The sequence below is a fragment of the Marmota flaviventris genome, chromosome 20, assembly GCF_047511675.1.
Source record: "Marmota flaviventris isolate mMarFla1 chromosome 20, mMarFla1.hap1, whole genome shotgun sequence".
Lineage (NCBI taxonomy): Eukaryota > Metazoa > Chordata > Mammalia > Rodentia > Sciuridae > Marmota > Marmota flaviventris.
Window position 1 is genome coordinate 3,550,574 of NC_092517.1, and position 17,683 is coordinate 3,568,256.

Consider the following 17,683-nt stretch of genomic DNA (forward strand, 5'->3'; position numbering starts at 1 on the left):
GCCCACAAAGGATGACAAATGGCCCAATGTGCAGTAGGAAACGTGAACAGTGCCATCATTACTAAAGAACAAATCCATAAGTTAAACTTTCCAAATCAAAAAACCACAGCTCCAAAAAATTTCACTGGAAAGTCCTACCAAACATCTAGTTATTAAATAATGGCAAATCTATACAACCTTTTCCAGAAAAAAAGAGAATTCCTCCCAACTCATTTACCTTAAACAAAGAGAGGTGAAGAAAAAAAATTACAGACCACATGCCTCACAAAGACAGACGCAAGAACCCTTCACAGAATTCTAGCAACTTGTATCTAACAATACATAAAAGAAATAAATCCCAAGGAAGTAGGTTTTATCCTGGCTATATCATGTGGTTTCAATAAAAGGCCATGGGAACATATCAATTAAAAGTAAAAATATTTCACAAAATTTAATATTAATTCATTACTAGAAAATAACTCTGGGGGCGGGTCATGGTGGCGCACACCTGTAATCCCAGCTTGGGAGGCTGAGACAGGAGGATCCTGTGTTCAAAGCTAGTCTCAGCAAAAGGGAGGCACTAGGCAACTCAGTGAGACCCTGTCTCTAAATAAAATACAAAATAGGGCTGGGGAGGTGGCTCAGTGGTACAGCACCCCTGAGTTCAATCCCTGGTACCAAAAAACAAGAAAAAAACACAAACAAACAACCCCCACCCCCACCCTGCTGCCAAAAAAAAAAAAAAAGGAAACTCTTGAGAAAATAGGAAAAGAATGGCTTTAATGATCCTAATAAAGAACATTATTGAAAAGGTGACAGGAACATCAGAGTAATAAAGAATGTTTGAATGGGTCCTTCTTATGAATGGGAACAAGCCAGATTTCAGTTATCTCCATTCCTATTTGACACACATAGAATACCCAGCCAGTGCAATCAGTTAAGAAAAAGAAATAAGGCACACAGAATTGGAAAAGAAGAAACAAAACTGTCCCAGTTGACAGATGAAATGATCGTCTATGTGGAAAATCCCAAGAAGCACCCTCCCACACACACCCATTACCCCCCCCCATCTTTCCTAGAACTAACAAGTTTAGAAATGTTGCAGATGCAAGTTAAAAAAAAAATTGGTCACATTTCTATATACTACCAATAAGGAACTAGAAAACAAATATTTAAAGAATGTTTAGAATAACTCTAAATATTTATGTGTATAAATGCAACAAAATGCATAAAAGTCTATATACCAAAATCTATAAAATGCTGATGAAATAAATCAAAGAGCTAAGTAAATGGAAAGATACACCATGTTCACAAACAGAAAGATAACACTGTAAAGTTGTCCAGTGTCCCCAAATTTTTTAATAGGTAAAACACACGCACCCAGTCAGAATCCCAAGGATTTTTTTTTCTGGGGTGGGGGCACTGAGGATTGAACCCAGGGGTGGTCTTCCACTGAGCTATGTCCCCAGCCCTCTTATTTTTTTTATTTTGAGTCTAAACCTTGGTAAATTGCTAAGTCTGGGCCTAACTTGGGATCCTCCTGCCTCAGCCTCCTGAGCCACTGGGATGACAGGCAGGGCCACGGCACCCAGCCCAATTGAGTTTCTGATAAAAGTGAAGAGGCAATTCAACAGAGACAGGCTCTCCTTCTCCACAAATGTTGAAGGATTCAAACATCTACGTGCAAGAAAACAAGTAGACGGAAATCTTATATTTTATGCCGAGATGAGCTCAAATTCAATTGTACACATAAACCTACATTATAAACATCATAAAACTTTTAGAATTGAACGTAGGTAAAAATCTTCATGATCTACAATAGGGAAAGAACTAATAAAGTCGGCTTCACTGGAATTAAAAATGGGCTCTGGGAAAGACACAGTTGGAAGAATGAAGAGTAAAAGCTACAGAAAGAGAGAATATTTATGTGTCATGAGTCCAGTCAAAACAAAACCAAAACCATCAGCAACAACAAAGCCCCATAAAACAAGAGCAGTGAAATCTTATATCCAGAATCCATTAAGAACTCTCAGAATTTAATACAGAACAAAGAACCCAACTTTTAGAAAGAGGAAAAGATTCGAATAGACACTTCATGAGACGTCACTGGTCCTCAGGGGATGCACATGAAGCTGTGGAGAGAGTCCCACACAGCTCTGGAGGACGGAAGTAAAACACTCCACGCCCAGGATTACCCAGGTGTCACACAGCTTGAAAACCTATCTTCATCTGAAAACCCACATGGAAATGATCAGAGCAGTTCTGTTCAAAATCACCCCAAACTGGAAACCAGATGCCAAGTATCCCAAAAGCCATGACGAAACAAACAAACCGGGCTCCATCCACAGAATGGAATTCTGCTCAGCAATACAAACAGTGGACTTCGGACACTTGGAACAATGTGGATCAATCTCAGAGGTACGCTGAGTGAAAGAGGCCAGTTTCCAGGGTCGTGGACTGCACGACTCCATTCACATGACCTCTGGCAAAGACCAAATTTAGACTATGATTCAGAAGTGGCTGCCAGGGACAGGGTGGCAGGGAAGGTGAACTTCAAGAGGACAGAACAAGGGAGCTTCCTGGGAGGATGCCACCATCTTGTATTTCCTGTGGTGGTGGCCATGGGAATCCACACAAGTGTGAAAATCTGAACAAATGCACTCACACAACTTCACTAGATGCTCACTGCTGCAGCTTGGATCGGGGGTGTCCCCAAAGGCCGGGTGGCAGGCGTGGTTGCCAGCCCGTGGCATTAGTGGAGAGGGAAGTTGGAGGAGGTGGAGCCTTGCGGGTGACATTAGGTCCCTGGGCTGCCCTGGGAGGGGATACTGGAACACCAGACCCTTCCTTTTTGATTTGTTTCCTGCCGGCTATGAGGTGAACAGTTGCCCCCACCACGATGCCCTGCCCCAAACCAAGCCCCAAACAACAGGGCCAGCTGACCATGGACAGAGACCTCGGCACAGTGACGGAGACGAATCTCTCCCTCCTAGAAGTTCTGTATCTCAGGCACCTTGTCATAGTCACGAAATACAATGCCCTCGTTGAAGAAGCAGAGTCCTAAGAGAGTTTAAGGGTTAAAAATGTTTTCTGTGAGACTGTCGAACACAAGAAGAAGAAACGTGATCTGGATGTGTTATTTTGTAGGTAAAGCTCAAAAAGAAAGCCAAAACATTAAAAATAACAGTATTCCCTTGAGAAGAGACTCTCAATCATCTGGAGAGTTTGCTGACCCCCCTCCCAGACCCCACCCCGTCCTCCCCTTTGAGAAACCTTGGCTGGAACAGAAAGTAATGGCTGTGAGTCCCTTCAGCAGACACGTACTCTGTCACGTCTGCCCTGGCTGGACAGCGTCCAGTAAACCAGAGCAGATGCTCCGGGACCTGGCAAAGTCCTACCCCGTCCTCCTCCTCCGAGATCACATGGGCAGTGTGGAGGCTCATGGAGCGCGACACACAGCCAACCCCCTCCCACAGCGGCCTGAGAGTGTGGGGCTCTTTTTTCCCAGACTCAAACAGTCCACGTGAGATCCCCGGAGCCCCGCGAGGCGGCCTGGAGAAGACGGGTCTTGCAAACCAAGCTCCCGGGCCAAGGACTAGCTCCCCATTACTGGTGGAACACGGAGTTCTCTTGTTTGTTTGTTTTTTGGGGCAGGGAGAGAGATACAATTGCAGAGAAGCAACCACACATGGAATTTTAGAATCTGGAAAATAATATAAAAAACACAACTTAAAAAAAGAAGGAGGAGGAGGAGGCCCGTCTCTTTCCTCTGGGGCAGCCTGACATCAGCCTGCTTCAAGGCTTGGTTTTTACAGTGAAATTTGAAGGGACATTTTCCCAATCTCCCTTGGCGATTGTTTTCTTTAGAGAACTGATGTGACTTCAGTGTAGGTGCAGTGCCTGTCACAGATGCAGAGTTTAAAATCTAGGCAGGCCCCTCCTCTGGATAGTTAAGGTGTCTCCCAGGCCTGGCATGCTAACGTGCGGCAGGACACCCTACGTGTGTCTCTCATCACGTCCTTAGTGTAAAGGAGGACCAAAATGACTAGGTCAGAGGTTACGTGAAGTCACAAGGCTTCTGTATGCTCAGCGAGACTGCTGGCCAGGGAGTGCGTATCAACGTCCCACCTACGTTTGTTTTTCCGGAGCACATTCTTTATTGCTGATGTTAGCAATGAGCTGGGATAAACCCACTGCAGTGATCATGATTCTTCCTGAAGGCAGGGAAAGTGAAGTCAACACGTAGCTTATTGTCCCACCATTTCTAGAACATCCTAAGTACCCTAACTGGTGGGATGATGTCACTTTAGCTGCTATCTAACTTGTCAACATTGCAGAAAGATGGGAGAGTGACGACCGCAGAGTGTCTCGGTTCCGCCAGTCTCATGACCTAGGACCCAACACACCTCCCATCAGGACAGAAGCTGTCTGCTCAGGTCCCCAGCCCGAAACTCAAGCCAAGAATTCTGAACCGAAGGCAGAGCATGGACGCTCCCTGCTGCCAAGGGCTGACCAGGGGTGTCCAGGGTGCAGCCCTCCTCGGAATCGGGTCCTCTCTGTGGGATGGAAAGAAAAGCTGCTTCCTTCAAGTTCACGTTCCAGCAGGGGAAGTGGGTGTGGCTCAGCAAGGCTGCAGGGTGCAGGTGGGACGGAGGGCTCCTAGGCCCGTGCTCCCCCGCCTCGCCACCCTGGGGAAGCGGAAACCCCAGCCGCTTGCCGGTTACTGAGGGCCACGTTGGAAAGTGCAGAACGAGCACAGACACTTTGGAAACAGCCTTACACAACTGCTGGGAAGGCAGCTCCTCATGAAAGGCACCATTCAAACGGCCAGTGTGCTCTTGGCTCCAAGGGGCCGTCAGGGAGCGAAACCTGCGTTCACGGAAAGACACATTCACAGGCTTGTGGCCACCTCAGTCACCACCGGGAACTAGGAAGCATTCCAGGTGTCCCTCGCTGGGTGGACGGGTGCCCCACTGTGGCATATCCTCTCAATGGAATATACAGTGACAAGGTAAAATGAGGCTGGGGTGAGGCTCGTTTGTGGTGGGGTACTGGATAGCAGGTGTGAGGCCCTGGGTGCACCCCAACCAGGGCTGGTACGGTGGGGGGGACGTCACAAAAAGACACGGAGGCACCTCAAGTGTCTATAACTGTTAAAGTGACCACTCCAAAAGTGCTGAGCACCATGTGATGGCAAGTGGGCGACATTCTGGAAAACGCACAACTGCAGAGACAGCAGTGAACACCAGCCGTGGCCAGGGGTCAGCAGTGGAGCAGAGGACGGTCAGGGCCGTGAAGCTGAGGGCACAGGACAGTAAACATTTGCTAAAACCTACAGAACGCTCACCCCCCAGAGTGAACCCCAATGCCAATCATGAACTTGAGTTAATAAGAATGTGTCACCACCGCTCATCAACAGCAGCAAATGGCCCTCGCTCGTGCGAGGTGTTAGGACAGGGAAGAGGTGGGGTGGGAGAGGGTGCTGGGGACTGTCCACTTCCCAGTCACTTGTTCTGTAAGTCTACAACTGTTCAGAATAGTAAAGGTGATCATGCACACACGCAGGACACGTGCCACAGGCCTCCTGCCCTGCTCTCATCCCAGCATGGTCCTTGGGGTCCTGGGCCCATGGCCGCATCCTGGGGGCTGGCAGCCCTGGTTTCCAGCTCCGAGGAGCCCAGCTCCAGGCCTTGCACCTGCTGGCTACCTTCAACATCACCCGCAACAATACACCAGCCATGCTGGTCCAGCACGTTTCCAGCGTCCCTTGAAGGTCACATGGGGCACTTGAAGCCTCTGTGTCTCTGAGTGACAACCTCATGGTCCATAAAGTGGGGAATGGCACAATTGGCTTGGTGCTCGTCCTCTGGTGTCCCTCACTCAGAGAGTCCCTGCTCTGAACAGGCACAGCTGCAGGCTCTCGGGACACTGCAGGATGGAGCAGGCGAGAGGCTCATGGCCGTAGTCCCCAGCAGGTGTTCATAAATGCCAGAAACTGCAGGATGGGGCCAAAGCACAATACAGGGCCAGTGTCCTCTCCAGCTGGCTGCAGTGATGCTGTGCCCCAGCAGATGGCAGCAGCTGCAGACACATCCCCGCCTCCGGGAGGAGGGTGAGGACTGAGGCTCAGCCCATATCCTGGATCACAGCAGAAGCCGCTCCTTCTGAGGCCTCCTGCAAACACAGCTCCTTATCTTATCACAGTCTCAAAAGCAGCACTTAACCCCCTGTGGCAGGGAGACAAATCCCCCCAGCCCTGCCGGGCGGGCGACTGGAGGATTCTCTGCTGAGTTTCAGAAGTGAACACACACCTGAGCGGTCACTGCTTTACAAGATCATGGAGCCCAGGCCGCAGGGCGGCAGCAGGGATGCTCAGGAGGCCAGGAGGACTGCAGCAGGGCCGGACACCGCTCACCGTGTGCTGGGCCCCAAGCGGGAGCGCAGCACAGGTCGCTGCAAGTGTGGCGGAGCCAGGTGTCTGGACGTGGACTGGACACTGCCCATCTTCAGAGCATAGTGGTGACCCTGCAGGACTTGTCTGTGGGCCTGAGCAATCTGGGTCCTGGACTCTGACGGTCACACCACTGATTTCTGGATAAATGACAAGTCCTCATGGAAGCCCAGCAAAAAGGGGCAAACAGCCCAGCGCCACCCCGTGAGATGGGCTCTGACCAGCGTGGAGCTGAGCTCCTGTTTAGGTTCTGCCTGCTGCACTCCACTGCAGGGGGTGCCCGTGTGTGAGCAGGCACAGGTGCTCCATGTGTATGTGTGCATGTCTGCGCGTGTGTGTTCCTGTTTCCAGGTGTGTGCATGGGTGTGCGTGTCTCTGTGTGTGTTTGTGTGTGCCTGTGTATCCGTGTGTGTGTGTGTCTGGGCGTATGTGTGTGCCTGCGTGCGCATATCTGGATGTGTGCATATCTCTGTGTCCAGGTGTGTGCCTGTGTGTGTGGGGGTGGGCGCGCGTGTCCAGGTGGGTGGGCGTGTCTGGGAGGAGAAGCCAGGTGTGAGAGCCTGGCATGTAGCCCGGGCAACCACAGCTCCTCCACTTAGAGAGAAGCAGTGTGGCCAGCGAGGGCAGCAACATAGGTCAGCACCCCCCGGGAGCCAGGCCCTGGCTTGGCACTTCCTGTGTGTTGCTGCCTCACTCCTCGCAGCCACCTGCCACGCGACACGGAGGAGGAAGCGCTGAGCAGCATCTGGCAGGACCTCCACCCTCCTTGGCCCCAGCAGCAGGGGCTGGAGGTGCCCTCCTGCGGGCTTCCCCGCCAGGGCCCGGTCCAGGGAGGAGCCTGGAGGGGCTCAGGGCAGCCAGGCCTGCTGGGGTTCTGAGAGAGGGCCTCTGCCCAATCTGGCCTCACAGCTCGACAGCCCGTGCCTGCCTGCACCCCCAGGGGCCTTCATGGGGAAGTGACTTAATGACCAGGAACTAATTGGATTTGGCTTCCTGGCAAGAGCTGACCCTAGAGTGTCCCCGGAACCCCAGGGGGCCGTGGAGTCCTGGAAGGAACATGGAGAACCAGCTGCAAGATGACAGGGGACTGTGGGTGGCTTGGAGTGAAGGGAAGGTGGCCGGGGACTGTCCCCTCCCCTCTGCTGCAGCCCTCTCCCGCCTCCTCCTCCTCTCCTGCACCCCTGCTCAGACCACACCGAGCACCTGGTGCTTCCCAGAGTTTCCAGCTTGCGGAGTCCCCAGCAGGCCGCTGTGTCCCCGCCGTCCCTTCCCTGTGCTCACTGTTCCCTGCCCAGGCGGGTCTCTTAGCTCCTCCAGCCTCGGGTTTCTGTTCTGTGGAGCAGGGATACCATGGCCTCCCAGACGGGAACTGCCCGGGGACACTTGCTCTGGATGGGCTCAGGACTAAACTTCCTGACTCTCACAGCAGCATGAAGGCCCTGGCTCTGTGCTCCAAGGGGGGTCAATGACCAAAGCCCCCTGATAAGGAATCCACAAAGATGCTTCCGTGGGCAGTTCCAGTTCCACGCCTGTGGAAGAGCCACTAGGGGTGGGGTCCGCCCAGACGCTGACTGTGGTGTGTCTGCAGCTGCAAGGTGGCCACTCTGACTCAGAGGACACCAGAGCCACGACTTCTGCTCCTCCACCTTCTACACCCCAAACCAGACATGGTGACGTCCTGAGGCAGAGAGGTACTCGCCCTGGTGCATCGTCCCCCCGTCAGGGGTAAGCACATAGGATGACCACACTGCAGCCCAGGAGGACACCAGCACATGGAGAGCTCGTGCCACGCGCCTGATGCCCAGGAGGCCCGCATAGAGGCTGTGGTACTAGTCACCGGTGCGGCCCTAACTGTCTCTATGTCCACGTCATCTCCGTCCCATGAGTGAACACTGCTCCTTCTGTTCGACCCTGGTGTAAAGAGAAGCACGCTGCATTTCCTGACCCTGGAGGAAACGTCAGATGCCATTTACAGCTGGGTTCGGGACACGGGCACTGAATCCATGCTCCACAGTGAGCTGCAGCAGCTGGATGCCCTGGGATGACGTGGAGCTGCCAATGTCCTGGGAATGACACGGAGCAGCTGACGCAGAGCTGCCGACCTTGGAGCTACGCGACTGTGGACAAGGTCAGACCTCTCTAGACAGGAAATGTCCACAAAGTCCTCTGAGGATCAAGTGCATCACGGACATGAAAGATTTTAAGGAGAAAGATATGACTCTCAAGTGCCTCACAAGAAGTGGACCTGGATGCTCTGACCACTCAACTAACTTCCTCCTTCCTTCCCATTTCTGCCCCCATTGCACCCTCTCCACACCAGCAAGTGCTGGTGGGGTGACTGGTACTAGCACACAGGCTGCCCAGAGTGGCCCCTGAGGTATTTTGGCTCAGGGATCAGGGCCTGAAGCTGCAAGCTCTTTCTTTCCTTGCTGAGGAAAGGAGGGGAGGAGCCTCACTCTTGTCCTGCATACCAGCCTTGGTGCAGCACAGGGTGGCACTGAGGTCTCTTAACAGCAGCGTCTCTTAGCACATCGTGGCTTTGCCTCACCCTGCACCACGGTTTCCTCCTCTGTAGGATGGGACGAGGGGACCGCACATCTCGCAGGGGCTTGGAGGCATGAAACCTGACCATGGTCATTGTTTATCAGAGGACCCAACACAGTATACAGCCTGGTACACGGCAGCTGTGAATTGAGGAGAGTTTGGAAAGCAGGAGGGACACGAGACGTTTTGTTACAGGCTTGGGCTCAAATGGCTTAACTTGTGTTTGGACCCGAGTTCCTGGGCAAGCTTCTCAGTGTCCAGAACCTCCTGAAGGTAAAATACTCTTCCTGTCAGATGCCCCATGCAAGGGCCCTGTGGCCATGCAGGCTGGGAGGAGCTCCATTCCTGTCACCCGGAGAGTCCCAGCAGGGGTGTACTGGAGCTGGTTTACAGGAGCAGATGGCCACCTTTTCAGAAATTTTGTGAGCTAGTTTTTAAACACAGCCATCATTAAAAATTAACTTATATGAACTGACAGGTGACATTAAGAAAATGACAAAGACTCAAAACCTTCACTTCCCAATTATGTTACAATTTCTTGTCACCTATCATCTCAAGGGGGTCTCCACCTACTGACTAGAAACACTGTATGGGGTAGCCCTAGTATGTGTCTCCCAACTACACATCCAGGATGTTGTAGCTTGAAATCAGTCATGGCAGGAGGATCCGTGGGTGGGACCTCAGGACGGTTTTTTGAGGGAAGCAGTTGGGAAGCATGTACCAGCCCAGCATTTCCCCATACAGGTCAGCTCCTTAAAGACTCCAAGTCGGCCACAAGCCCATTCAACGGGGTGATCCTCAAACATTTTGGACAAGAGGGCCACGTCACTGGCTGCATGTATAAAATGCTTTGGGAAACGTGGCACCAGGTGACTGGGGCGGCTCTCCTATTGCACCACTTCCCTGGGGTGCCCCTGCGCTTACTGAGTGGGAGCACACCTGGCTGCTCAGGGGTGGTTCTGGGCTCCCTCTGCCCCCTTACAGAGAGAGCAGCAGCCTGCATCACTCCTCGGGATTTCCAGACTTCTGCCCTGCCAGAGAGAGAGGGCTTCTCCCGACCCCCCATGACTTGAAATGCCCCACCTGCCGCAGATCTTCCCAGGGGACGCCCTGCAGCCTAACCACCACCCTCCCCTCCAGCTCTCTTCAGTTGAGATCTGACCTCAGACAGCACTTCTCTGGGGAGATCGGAGCCTCTGGTCCAGTGAGATTTCTCTGATCCCTGGGGTTCCTCTGACTTCTCACCCGTGTCTGCAGGGCAGTCCTCCCAGCTGGCCATGACCCACTCGCACCTGGGCTGCGGGAGCTGGAATGTGGCCATCAAGTGTGAGCAGCTCTTTACACCAAATCTCCTGCCTCACCGTGTGACTCTGGGCTGGCCCTGTGTCATACTCTGTCCCTAGGGCTTACCTGGCCCCCGTGCCCAGGAGCAGAGGAGGACGGAGAGGGACCAGGGATGCTGCCTCTTCCAGGAAGGGCTGTGGCAGCCGCAGGCTCCTGGCAGAGGGGGCCGTTCTCATCCCGTCAGCACCTGATCCCACAGGTCACAGATTTTAGACTTCTCCCCTACCAGCCCTTTGCTTGGAGAGAATTAGGACAGTTGATACAGCTCCCCAGGACGGGGTGGCATTCTGTAGGTGTCAGCTTTAGCTAGGTGGCGGGGGCAGCCGCTACCCAGGGGAGGAACTGTACACCAGGCGTTTTGCTGTCTTAAAACCAGAAACAGTCCAGGGGCATTCATCCAAGAGCCTTCGAGAGACCTAGAGCCCTGGGCCAGGAACAGAATGAACAGTGGAAATGCATTTTTTAACTGGAAAAAATTAGGGATTTTAAATGAATATATTTGGTACTAGAAACTGATTCTTACTGAGTAAATCAGTGGACTTCAAGAGGCTGGTGGGGCCCAAACCCTGCGAGGCAGTCCTCAGCCCTTCTTCGAGTGGGCAGAAGGTCCAGGGAGACCTGCCGCATGGGTCTCAGAAATGTCCCTGGAGCCATGGTCTCCTGCTCTTTTGACACTGAATCTAGACCTGTGTTAGGCTCGACTCACGTGAGGCTCCCAGGGAAGGGAAAGGTTGAGAGGCGGAGACGCAGGGCTTCATTCAGCTTGCAGAGGTATTTTATAGAAGCCGTTTTTCTGTCTGCTTATTATTAAATGCATTTAAACAACGCGGCTGAAGGGCTGGAGACCCACTCACACGAACTGGAGCCTGGCTTTCAAATGCACGAAGCGAGCCCCTTGAGGCCCTGGGCTGTGGCTTTGGAGCTCTCTCTGATGGCGGGGTGCAGGAGGGAGAGCTGAAGCAGAGTCTCCCTGAGCAGCCGCGATGAGCCTGGAGTCAGGTCTGATAACACGGCCGGGAGGCACGGGACAGAGTCGTGGGGACACGGCAGCCATCAGACAAGGGCTTCAGAAGTCAGCCAAGCGTCAGACCTGCCAGTCTTTATTGGGGGCCCAAGGGTGGGGTACCAGGGATTGAACTCAGGGGCACTGGACCCTGAGCCACCTCCCCAACCCTATTTTGTATTATATTTAGAGACAGGGGCTCTCTGAGTTGCTTAGGGTCTCACTGAATTGCGGAGGCTGGCTTTTGAACTCACAATCCTCCTGTCTCAGCCTCCCCAGCCGCTGGAATTACAGGCATGCACCACCATGTCCTGCTCCACCAGTCTTTGAATACAGAGAGGCATGTGGGCACAGGAGGCCAGGCCAGGCCAAGAGCAAGGCAGCCACAGGCTGTCCTGAAGTTCTGTAGCATGTTCAGAACTGCAAGATGCTGTCATAGCACACGGGATCTTGCAAGAACAGACCCTGTTATGAGTTGGAGTGTCCTCAGTTAATGCATGGGAAAGGATGTGTGGTAGGAGAAGGGGACCATGTCTTGGAGTTGTACCAGACACACCCAACACATATTAAAATGAGCCCAAGGGATCAAGCTGATCCGTAAGGAAATTAACTGTCAGCCAGACAAAATCCAAGTTATTTAAAGGGAAGCCACAGAATTCAGCCACTCCATAATGCCTAGCACACCATGAAATGTTACTAGACACTCAAAGAGCAGGCCAGTGAGGGACGAAATGCAAGCCAATCAACAAAGCAGAGCAGAGCAGAGCAGAGGGACGGTGGTATTAGGAGGACAGGTTTTTTGGAATGGCTATTGCAAATGCAGTCAAGGACGAGAGAGGGACGTGTCAACACTGTGAGGGAATACGTGGTGAACCTCACCAGAGAAGCTGAAACCATTAAAAAGCAAGTTAAAATCCAAAAACCACAGAACATAATATTTGACATGAAAAATTCACTGGGTGGGATTAACAGAAGATGAAATGCCCCAGGAAAATAACCAATTACCACCTTAAAGATAGGGCATTAGGAGCCAGTAAAACTGAAGCACACAGCAAGAAACCAAAGCAAAACAAAAAAAAAAGAAAAAAGAAAAAAAACCCAAAACAACAAAAATAAAAGCTAACAATAACAACAAAAACACAAAAAGCGAAAAAAAAAAAAAAAAGAAAAATAGAGTTTAAAGATGTGGGAAAATATCAAGTGGTCTAACATACCATACACGTTAAGAGTCCCAGGAGGAGAGGGGAGGGAGAGATGGGCAGAAACAATATTTGAAGATATGTGAGCCCACACCTTTACAAACTAGATGGAAAATCTGCACCTATAGATCCGGGAAGGCCACAGGCCTGGCACGGGGCAACACAAGGAAACCCACACCAAGGCACATCACGAGAAAAATGCTAAAGCCCAGTAATAAAAACAAAGTTTTGGAACAAAGAAAAGAAGACGCTGTCAATACAGGAGAATGGTCCCATGACGGATGGCTCACTTCTCAGGAAAGCAGTGTGAGCCAAAACAGTGGACCAGCATCTCCTCAGCACTGAGAGAGAAAGACAGAAAATAAAGTGGCCTGCCTCCAACACTCCCCAGTGAAATGAAAAATAAACTCCTTCTCCAGGCTGCAGAAAGCTAAAAAAAGTCACAATACCAGAAATACTAATGAAGTTTCTTCAGGGATTTGAGAAGGATAACAAACAAAAATGTCAATCTACAGGAAGAATAAAGAAGACTTCCAACAGTGCTGGTGCACATCAAAGTACCTCTCCTTCCTTCAGGACGTCTCTAGAGGTCAGTTACTGTTTGAAGCAAAAACGGACACAGCGCGTCCTGGATGTGGGGGCAGGAGGTAGCCGTGTGCACAGGACCTGAAGGTGGGCTTTTTTTTTTTTTTTTTGGTACTGGGAACTGAACTCAGGGCCCCTCAACCACTGAGCCACCTCCCCAGCCCTGTTTGTATTTTATTTAGAGACAGGTCTCACCGAGCTGCTGAGCACCTCGCCATTGCTGAGGCTGGCTTGGAACTCGTGATCCTCCTGCCTCAGCCTCCGGAGCCACTGGGATTACAGGCCTGTGCCACCGTGCCCAGCTGAAGGCGTGCTTTTTACATGTGTGTGCAGAGTGGTAGGACGCGACGTGGAGATAGACCAGGATGCGTTAGTGGGGCATGCGGTAAACCCTAGAGCTGGCGCCAAGGACAGCCTCTGCAGGAAGGAAAGACCTTCAGTATGCGAGCCTGCTGTCTGTGGGCTGCCTGGCTTCTGGCTTCGACGGGGTCCGCCCTTTCCCTGCGTGGCCTTCAGTGGGACGGACGGGGCAGTTTGCACAAGCAGGGGCAAGGCGGGAGCAGGACAGGGCGGGTTTTCTGCTTCACTGTGCCTGAGACAATGCTCCAGTTGTCCGAATGTCAAATCGGATTCAACCAGACAGGCGAGTCTATTCCAAGGGAAACAAAATATTCCAGGAGGGACTTCCAGCCAAGACCTTAGCTGGCCTCCTGCGGTGACATTCCATTAAGACATATTCCAGCTTACATTTCATAAAGGGATTAGTATTGACAAAGTGTCCCGGCTGCTAATGTCACCACTTGACAGAAAATTAAAAACTTTTACAATATGACTTCACTTTCGCTCTCAAGGCCCCTGTGAGTGTCCACCTCCTGAGTTCCCTCTTCTGACTGAAGCCCGGATGTTTTTCCTGCAGGTTTACAAGAGACGTGAAGTCGACCTTGGAGGACTGCATCCTGGGCACTGGGTAGGGATACTGCTGGGCAAATGGGAAGCGAGAACTCTGGGTTGTGATGGGAAAGATAAAGTACGTTCTTAGGAGAAGGTTCTAGCCGTGGTGTGGCCCCCAAAGGGTGGATAATCTAACAACGGAGGCGCTTCCCCTCCTCCCCCTCACTGGAGGAGAGACTAACTGGGTCACAGAGGGGACCAGAGTGGGGGTGGATCCCGGCAGAATGGCTTTCAAAGGCTGGACTTGAGTGGCACCCCCTCTCCTTCTTCCTTGAAGCTTCTCCGCCCTCTTCTCCAGTCTTGTGAATGGCCCCCTGGCGGGCTGCTGGGAATGCGCTCCACAGTGTGGGTGATCATAATAATCACGTTGACATGCCACAGCGCTCTCCTTCTACAAAATCTCAAGGGCAACAGTGAAAGAAAACACAGCTCTGAAAACTCTGCTCAGCTTGTGGATCATGATTCCTTCACATGGGGTCAGAAGCCAAAGGTGGCCTTCGGGGCACTGGCCAGTGCTGGAAATGGAGAAGGGGTACGTGTGCATTGCCCCCCAGAAGAGGGGCCGTGGATGCACTGGGAGTGGAGTGGGGCAAGATCAAAAAGGAAGAAAGGAAAACAAGAATAGAAAAATCTATACAAGAGATGCATTCCTTTTTAAAAAAATAAACAATAAAAATATTTAGATGATGTTGATGATGATGATGATGATTGTTTTATACTAGGGATTGAACCCAGGGGCAATTAACCACTGAGCCACATCCCAGCCCTTTTTATTTTTTATTTAGAGACAGGGCCTTGCTAAGTTGCTGAGGCTGGCTTTGAACTTGTGATCCTCCTGCCTCAGCCTCCTGAGTTGCTGGGATCACAGGTATGGCCACCACACCTGGCAATATTTAGTAAATTAAATTGAAAGAAGGACCTAAAAAGGAAAAGAGGTGAGTTCCAGACTGTACACAGGGGAGGCTCGGAAGTTCAGGACCCCCCAGACCTTCTGACGTCCTGTAAAATAGCTAAAAACCATTCTTTGGGTAAGAGCCCCACAGTGTCCGTGAGCACAGCTGGACGGTTCGGACAGGGTGTAAAAGATGAATGAATACCAATTTTCCAACATCAGGATGTCCTCGACTCAAAGTTTGATCAAACTTAACGCTGGGAAGATTGTGGGGAGATAGAGGCTCTTTGGAGGGGGTGGACCTTTGAGGGCCATTTTGCTGTGTCCATAAGACAGAGCACACATTCTCCTGCAGAACATGCTTTGTGAAAATACAGTGCTCTCGATCACTGTACCTGCTCTGCACGCGCCAGCCACAGTGACGGTTCCTGGCAGCCCCAGCCATTAAGAGCAAGAGAGAGAACCACCCCCCTGGGTGGAAATGGCAAATAAATGACAGAGGTCTCTACCGGCAGTTTTCACTCTGACTGCACCTGGAAACCTCAGGGATGCTCTCAGGGCAGAGACCCTCCACATACAGAAACCTGGTCCCTACTGCCTGCCGGACTAGCTAGAAAAGGGTCAGATACAGCAGTGTTGAGAAACCCTGACCCAGGCTCGGCACACGCTGTGCTGAGCAGAACCGAAGGTGAACACAGAGATCCCTAAGACACGGTCGCCCGGAAAGCCCAGCTGTGGAGGTCAGGTAGCGTCGGATGACCTTCAGGAGAAGACGGTGCCAGGCGGTCTCTGGATTGGCCACCAGGGAGCCCACCTCTGACCTTCTGATCATCCCCTCCCTGTCAGGAGAGCTACTGGACACAACATGGGGAAAGGGTGGGTGTCGCTATGGGGTCAGGTTAGAGAAGACTTGGGTTAGTCCTGGACACCCTATCCCTTGTGGTCTCTGGGGTTTCCCACGCTGGGGGACTCGAGTGTCTTCTAGGTGGCAGCCCAGCAGGGGGGCCCTCAGGGCCAGGGAAGGGGTGCACTTATGGCCACAGGAAAGGGCTTGATGGGTAGCCCCCCTGTAACTCCACCTTTAGCTGACTCAGCAGCTGAGGGCTCACCTGCCACCTGATCAAGGATGAGCCCCAGGGCCAGCAAAGCAGGTCCCCAGGTCCTGACCCAGAACTGGGCACAGCCAATGTTTACTGTCTTAGTAACTAAGTCTGGGGATTCATTTATGCTTATCAAAAATAGACACACACACTGATCTACCCATTTCCAACAGCTCCAGGTCTAAGTGTATCTAAAGGCACAAGAGATGTCTAAGGAATGCAGACGAAAAAGGCAGTGGTCACATCACAGATGATGTGGGCGTGGGAGGTGCAGGCAGAGGGTCCCAAGGGAGCAGCAGCTCTACCTGCACAGTTTCAGGTGTATTTGCTGAGAATGTGTTTGTAGGTTGTTGGTCTAATTAAAATTAATCAGAAAGAGTCATTCACAGTGGTCTTCCCTGGGCAAGGGGGCCAGCTTCCGGCTGCCGTGAACTGCGGCTGAGAACCAGCACCTGTGGTGCCCACGGAGCCATCTGAGGGCCTCCCTGGCTCCGTCCTGGTGAGGCGTCGGTGAGGGGGGTCTCTCAGGTTCACAGCCAGTTGCATCCTCACAGCACGGCCCAGAGCCACCTGGGAAAGTGGCTGAGGAGAGGAGAGGTCGAGTGAACAGAGAGAGAGAATGTTCTCTTGGAGAGGACAAGGCGGCTTTGAAATGGCCAGCCTGTCATTTCTTTGATCATCACATGTCACAATTTCAGAGCACAGTGACAGTCATCTGTCCACCTTGGAATCTCTGAATGCCAGGCAGCAGAGAGCAATGACCCCGACCAGGGTCCAAACAGTGGCGTTCATAAGGACACTGGGGAGCCCAGCTCAACAGGAAGAATGACCTCTGGACACCCGTGAACAGCCACGGAAGTCCTCTGCTCCTCGCGAGTGCCCGGCACCCGACCTCAGGACCGCGCACCGTGAGGGCCACTGCTAGAACCGCCAGACGAGTTAGATAGCCTGCCCGAGGTCACCCAGTGGCAGGGGGAGATGCCGGCTCCACAGTCCGGTTGGGACTCCAGACCCAGGTTGCTAGCGACTGTCAGAGCGCGTGCCTCTGTCACGACTTCCAGGGGTCTGGTGGCCTTCCTGGAGGGACGTGGCAGTTTTAAACACTCCCTGCCAACTCTCCAACACGAGGCTGTATCTATGGCTCCTCCTTTGAGTCCGGAAGGACCTCTGACCGGGGCCACTGCAGTGCCAATGTGACTCCTGAGACGGTCACTCAAGGCAGCAGAGACCCTGCCTCCTGGTCTTGGTGCTCTTGTGTTTGGAACCCAGGCCCCAGGCTGTGACAAAGTACAGGCCACACAGAGAGAAAAGGTCCTGCCGGCAGGCAGCAGCCAGGTCAAGGCCGGGCTAGGTTCTCAGAGGCCACCGGCACCACCCACCCGTCACGAGAGACAGACGGGAGGCTGAGGAGTGGCCAGGCCTGGTTAGTGGACACACCCCAAGCAGGGGCCCGGGCAACTCTAGAATTGTGAGAGAAAAAGGAAATGGCCGGTGCTTCAGGGACAACACTTGGGGGCAAGTAGCCACTCGGCAGCAAACACCAGAGCTGCAGGCTGATGGGAACCAGAATCAGGCAGGGAAAGGTAGTGGGCAGAACGCGGAGATCAGGAGAAGAAACTGCAGCCCACCCACTGC